Raw genomic sequence first — 7400 nt, forward strand, 5'->3', positions numbered from 1 at the left:
TTGAACAATCAAAATTCACATCTTCCTTTATATGCATCAATTACATTACTTTCCTTCTGGGCTCTATTCAATATTCAAGACTACATTTTTTTGTGTTGCTATATGTATCTATTAAATATTTCTCTATATTAATATAAATGTATGCATATATAATTTTAAGTTCACATATACATATTTTTGAGATTTACATTTTTTTATTCTAAAGTAACTCTCCTTCAAATTGAAAGATATTTTTCCATGAAACTAGAAAAGTTATTTTTCCCACCATAGGGAAAAATGAATGAACTTATCATCTTCAAAGGCTATCAGATCCCTAGAATATTCTTCATAATATTCTCTACCCTGATTTCAAAAATATACATACATTCCCTTACTTTATCACTGCTTCCTTGAGAATACAAAGGTATAGTGCTAGGTAGGACTATGCAAAGTGTCCCTTAGAGCACAATAGGGAACATTTTAGGGATACCTGCCTTTGTCATTTCCTAAGACAGAAAAAATGCAAAAATAATTAAAAGTCAGAAGAATATTACAGGTTGGAGTCTATGGGGGAAAAGAGTGGGAAGTTGAAAATTATACCTAGAAAGACAGACTCAAACCAGTGCATAGTAAATGAGATGGAAGCATGGAACACTCAGTCATTGACCACAAATAGTATCAGGTTTTGCAGGTGGCATCTTTCCTGACATCACACATAAATTTTCTCAGCCTATGTTACATGAAACCTAAACAAGTACTGAAGACAAGCCACTCTTCTGCTCCAAGAGTTTTGTGGTTACTGTCAGACATGCCCTCAAACAATGAAGTCCTCAATTTATCTATCATTCTATCCTTTTATTTGCATATTTCATGTATATATGTGTATATATGTATAATATATATATATATACATTTTTGCAGATATGTAAGTATCTATACAAAATAATACATTAAAGTTTATGTGTGTATGTGTGCATAAGAAAATATTGAAAGGCCCAATCATCCCTAGTTGCAATAGCAATATAGATTTGAGTGACTCTTCTTTCATATCACTTCTATTGATAAATATTACATTTCAAAAATCATTTGACAGGGCCAAAGTCATTTGTGATATTTTCCAAGAATTTTTTTTCTTTTTTTCTCCATTTTTTCAAGTTCTTGGCTACTGAGTAAGCATGGATCAGTTAGATGTTATAGTGGATAGAATGCTTGCCTTGAAATCAAAATAATCTGACTTCAAATGCAGCTACTAGCTGTATGAACTTGGCCAGATCAATTAAAATCTGATTATCTCAGTTTCTGATCTGTAAAATTAGGAAAATAATAGTGACCACTCCCAGGGTTGTTGTGAAAATCAAGTGAAATAACAATTATAATGAACAGTGCCTGACACACAGTAAACTCAATATAAATGTTGTTATTATTATTTTTGTTTCCCAGGACAATAGCTATTGGAGAGAGTTTGAATGGTCGTGTAGGTGTTTCTATACTTGAGACTCTTAAGTTTTCTACTCCATTGGTGGTAATTAATAAGTGATTAATGGACGATATAAGGAACCCTATAAGTTTTCAACTATTAATACATGCTAATTTAACACTTGATATTTAAATTGCTTTACGTCTGACTAGAGATCAAATTGCTAAATTACTTACTTGAATGACTAAACTATATCTATTTCAATGTGTTTACTTGTGGTGAATCCAATATAAACAACAAAACGAATTTAATCCTATTTTTAGTCACTTAAATATATAATTAGTGATGCTGATTTTACTCAAAATATCCATATTACTTTCATTTTTGTGTCCATTTTCTCATAACATTTACATGTCATGTATATAAACTTATTATGAGAAACTAGTGTACTGCTTACATTGAAATTTTTACCTTCATTCTAACAATGCATCACCTTTCACTAACACAGTATAATTAGGAATGATATAAAATCTTATCTTATGCTAGATCATTTGAGCTAATACACTTGACAGGAGGAATGACAATTTTTATAGGTTACTGAATAATAAACTCTATCAGTGTGCATTTTGCTGATTGTCCATTGACAGATATCTCTGAGTATTCTATTGTCACTGCACAATTGCTAGAAGACAGTTTATTATCTTTATTTTTACTAGAGGTGATCCATGCTTACTATTTTAGCAAACTAATGAGTATTCCATTAAGATGACTATGATTATGCCTACAAATATTCTATATTTTTTAAAATTAATTATAGGCATGGGCTGTTAGATAAATGTGTTTATCCTCTGTCATATTTATTGTTTAGAACTTACTACTGCAGGGTAATTTTCTCTGAATATAGATATAATTAATGAATAGCTTTAAGCAGAGTGACTAGCATTTTAATGGGGAAACTGGAAAAATGAAAATGACATTTCAATATTCTAACAAATAATTGATACATCATCTTCAAAACTTGAACATGGGCCAGTTTGAAATATAAATATTATTGCCTGTGCCCAATACTGTAGAAGTAATTTCTATGTGAAGAAATATTGCTATTTTTGTAACTACATTTTAAAAATAACCCTTATCTATTTGACACTAGATTTGGATAACAAATTAAAATTTTAGTGACTCAAAAAGATGATTGTATCCATAACTGAACATGTCAGAATTTAGGATTTAGGATTATGGATTTTGAAAGTAAGGAAACTCAGAATCTTTATGGTCTAATTCCTTCATTTAAGAGCTGAGGAAAATGAGACTTAGGGAGGTAAAGTACTTTGTGTCTTGTTACAAGCATCCTAAGTTTCATAGATAGAATCTTAATCAAAGTCCTCTGACTACATTTATTCTTGGTGGAACACACTAGAATAGCAAACAAGAGAGAGCAAAAAACAACAACCCCAAAACAAACCCACTGATCCTAAAAGTCAAAAGACTACTGATTCACAGCATTGGGATGGGGGGGAGTAGAGAAATAAATATTGCATGAAAGTTTTGATATAACATATATCAGACTATTTACTACATTGAGGATAGGAGGGATAGAGGGAGGGAGAGAGTCTGAATCACCAAATGCCAGAAAACAGTTGTCAAAATGGTTTCTACATGAAATTGAAAAAAAATCAATTTAGAAAATTACTCAAAGTGAGGGCATGAGACTTTATAGATGAAGCTCTGCTTTCTCTTAGTTTACAATATATTTCAGGCATGAAAAAATAATAATCCTAGATAAAGGATCAAAGGGAAATTTAGAACTCGTGTTTCAGAAATGTAGTCAACTACATTATTGTCCCTTGGAATTTATGATCCCCATCATGTCCCATCTCTTTATTTTTAAATTTTTGATTTCTGAGTTATAATAGAATCTATAAGCTCTAAGGCAGAATAAAGGTAAGGATAAGGCAACTGGGGCAAAGTGACTTGACCAGGATCACATACCTAGGAAGTGTCTAAGACTGTATTTGAATCCAGGTCTTCCCAACTCCAGGCCTGACTCTATGTGCTGAGACATTTAACTGCCCAAGTTCCATGTCCTTTATAATCCTACACAGCTTTCTGAAGGCTCAGGAATCCATTTTATTCTTCTCTATATTTATCAAATGTTGTTACATATAGCCACTCCTTCTGTCATATTTCCAGTCAGCCACCAGAGGAAACATTTCCTTCCTTTCCTCTAACCTAAAGTAAAGGACTAGGAAAACTGCTAATGCAAATCAAAGGTACAGCTCATTTCTAAGATTTTCTCACATAGACAGAATGGTCTTTGCAATTTGCACACAGGTATTCAATGTACAATGTAGTTATCACATATAGGAATGTATTAAAGCATTTTACCTACCACAAAAATAAAATGAAAATTAAAAAGTAATTATTTATAATATATTGAGAATTTAAAATTGAGGATGAAGGAGTTCAGGAAGCACAAAACACTCAAATAGTCTTTTTATTCATTAGAGTCATCTTCATAAATAAGGACAGATTTTTGATCTATTGAGCATATATTCCTATTTATTTCTCATTGTTATCATTCAAGAAATTTCTAGTAATATTGTGGGGGACTTATGTCATGTTTTAGGCATGACAATATATTCATTTCTTGAAACTAATGGATGAATAAGATATATGATATTTGTGATTTGAATTACATTAAACATTTAGTCATGGAGGCCTAAAAAGATAACAGGACAAATCTATTTTTTATTTTTTTTCTTGAATCCAATATCTACACTAGAAGGGTAGATGGAAGCAAAAGTTTTTGTCCTTTTTGGGTAATTTTTTCTTATTTCTGAATGTGTTTTCTTCTGTAACATGACTAATAAGGAAATATATTTTATTTTGCCTCATATTTATAATCAAAATATTTCTTGCCTTCTCAAGAGGTAGGGGAAAAAGAGAGGGAGGGAAATTATTTTGATGAAATATTTTTTCTCAAAAAATGATGTTAAAATTTTTCTACATGCAATTTGGAAATAGTTAAGAATAAGAGTGTGTATTCATACAAGCATGCACTAAAGTAAAATCTAAACAGTTAAAGTGAAAATACAGAATAGTGATCTTTGAACTGGAAAAATTGAATTTCATGGCTTAACTCTAACAGAAAACCAAGTTAGAATAGGAAGAAGTAAGGGAATATGAATACATTTTAAATTAAAATAATTTTTCACAAAATGAATTATTATAACTGATTTATTCCTGATAAAAATTCATAAAAATGGCAAATTGATGAGTTATATTGGAGAGCCTTAAGAGAAATGAGTCTAGTCAAAATTGCATAAAATTGGCCCACCACAAAGTAACATTGATGGCTAGAATCTTAGACTCCTGAACTCATCAAACATAAATCACAATTCCCTAGCTTTGACGAGGACAATGAAACAGAGGTTTAGTAACTTGTCCAGAGTCACATGGCTAGAAAGTATCTGAAGTAGAATTTGAATCCAGCTGATGATTCTAAATCCAACTTTTTTTTTCAATTGTACAATCTAGCTATAGCTCTATATAGCTCTATATAGCTCTATATAGCTCTCTCTCTCTCTCTCTCTCTCTCTCTCTCTCTCTCTCTGTACATATACACACACACACACACACACACACACACACACACACACACACACACACAAATAAAGGTTGCCTGCTCAAAAAGTGTTCCCTTCTCTGTTTTTGTGAATATAATGACAAATAGTAGTCATGTTATTTTGTTGCTGATACATTTTGTATTTGAACACATTGTCATTGACCAGATTTCATCATTCTGTGGCAACTGAAAGTAGATCAACTTCTGGGAGCCAAGATGGCAGAGTAAGGAACACTCTGGCCCAAAAATCCAAACAACTATAAAAATTCCTCAAAACAAGTTCTGAAGTAGCATAACTAACAACATATGAAATGAAACAGTTTTCCCATCCAATACAATAAAGACATTTGACAAGAAAGACCTATGTCAGTGTCATAACAGGTAAATCAGTCAAATCCAATTGGCATCTTGCAGTCAATCTGCCCCACACATAGTACAGGAACCAAAGTAAGCCAGATCACTCTCAAGAACACTGAAGGACCCAAAGATATCCAAGGCATCCTGAAGTACCAGAAAAAGCCCCTACACAAGAAGGTCAGGACATTGATCTGTCCATCATAAGAACAGAGACAAATTTAAACAGAGGGGCAAATATTGCAAAATAAGCTGGAAAGTGAGCAAAAAATAAAGGAAAAGCTGACCATGGAAAGTTATTTTAGTGACAGGAAAAGAGAAATAACTCAGAAAAGAATAGACTGTTGAAAAATCTACATGCAAAATTCTAATGGAAAATGTGAAATTTTTGTGGGAGAAATGCACCCAAGTTTTGTAGCAGGGTCCAGCACCATGAATGAGAATCTCAGATTCCATTCAGTCTAGAAATTAAAAAAGTAATTTTATTCCAAGAGGTTTTTCATGTAGTATAATAATCTCATACCTGTTGTAATGAGGAGAATTTGAGGAAAGGTGTGTGGTAAAAGGGGATTTTGAAGGGAGGTTGTCAGGGACTTGCTAGATAAGTAATATGGGTTACAGGTAGGCTGGAATAGAAAGATTCAGGATATAATATGAGGCTGAAGTCAGGGAGTATAGCACTGAAGGGAACAAAGATCTTCAGGAAGAGGATGAATTAATCTAAACAGGCAAAGACAGCAGGGCTTATAGACTAGGACTTAGACTAAAGACAAACTGAGGGAAATAGACTGAACTAAAATTAACTACAGGCTTTAGTTAATTTCACAGGAAGGGACTTGTTTTGAAGTTACACCTTCCTTCAAGATGGATACCCTAGCTTCACTTCAAGCCCAGAGTATGTTGGTTCTTTCCCTCTTCTTCCCTCTCTTAATAACTTACTGACAAATTAACTAACAGGTCCATTGAAACACAAAAGAGTTTATTATCTTTAAGGAGGATTTGTCAGGAAAGTGAATTGAGGAAGCCCTAACAGTTGTTCACAGGAACCTCAGGTGGGGGAAGGGAGGTAGAGATGGAGTCTGAGCAAGGTCCTGCCTTAGCTCAGCTCTTGATGTCTAAAGTGAATAAAATGATGACTAACCAATTTCTTTAGATAAAATACTGCCAAATTATAGTTAAACCCCTCACAGATTTGAACTACTCTCTAATTTACTCTCCTTATTCACTCCACAGACAATTAAAGTAAGGGATGGAAGGTAGGAAATAAGATAGGGTATGTATGAAGATACAAAGGGTTTATCTAAACTAAAAATTCTTAAATAAATATTCCAAAGCTAGGCTAAATTTTCAATTCTTCAGATAGGCAAGGAAGCAGCTCAGCTGGTCTGACTCTCTCTCCATGAGATCCCCAAACCAAGTGACACTCTCCTTCAAGATTCTAAACTCCTAACTGATTTCAGAACTCAGCCAAAGCTTGAAAAAAACTGTCAAGACCCCCTCTCTCTATACTACACTGATGGGATACCCTGGGGGCTAATTAGATAGGCATAGGGATGATGCATTAGCCCAGGCTAGTAGAATAACCTCTCTGGAGCTAATGGAATAGTAGTTTTCCAGGTTTAGAGTAGCAACTCCAATCGTGGAATAAGCAGCTTCAGTTGTGGAGTAGCAGCTCCCTGGCCCTGTGGATTTGGGTTTTCATATTTATTCATATCTGGGTGCTAGTCATCTCCCATTCCAGGGAAATTAACCTTTTCCAAAAGCTGTGGAAAATAGGTATGGCAAAATTCAGGTGGAGGTGTAGTTTTATGTTTTCCATGTAATAAATGAACTTGAAGACACCAGAAAGAGAATAAGGAGCATGTGAAGTTTTGGTGGGATCCTTCTAGAATGTCAGAACCCTTAGTGCGCATGTTCTATGTTTCCCGGGCCCACCTAGCATCATTTGTCAATGAAGGAAATGTCTTGCTACTCTACTGGAATGGGAACATAGAGAGAAGGTGGGAGAAAGGAGATACAGGAAAG

The sequence above is a fragment of the Gracilinanus agilis genome, chromosome 4, assembly GCF_016433145.1.
Source record: "Gracilinanus agilis isolate LMUSP501 chromosome 4, AgileGrace, whole genome shotgun sequence".
NCBI lineage: Eukaryota > Metazoa > Chordata > Mammalia > Didelphimorphia > Didelphidae > Gracilinanus > Gracilinanus agilis.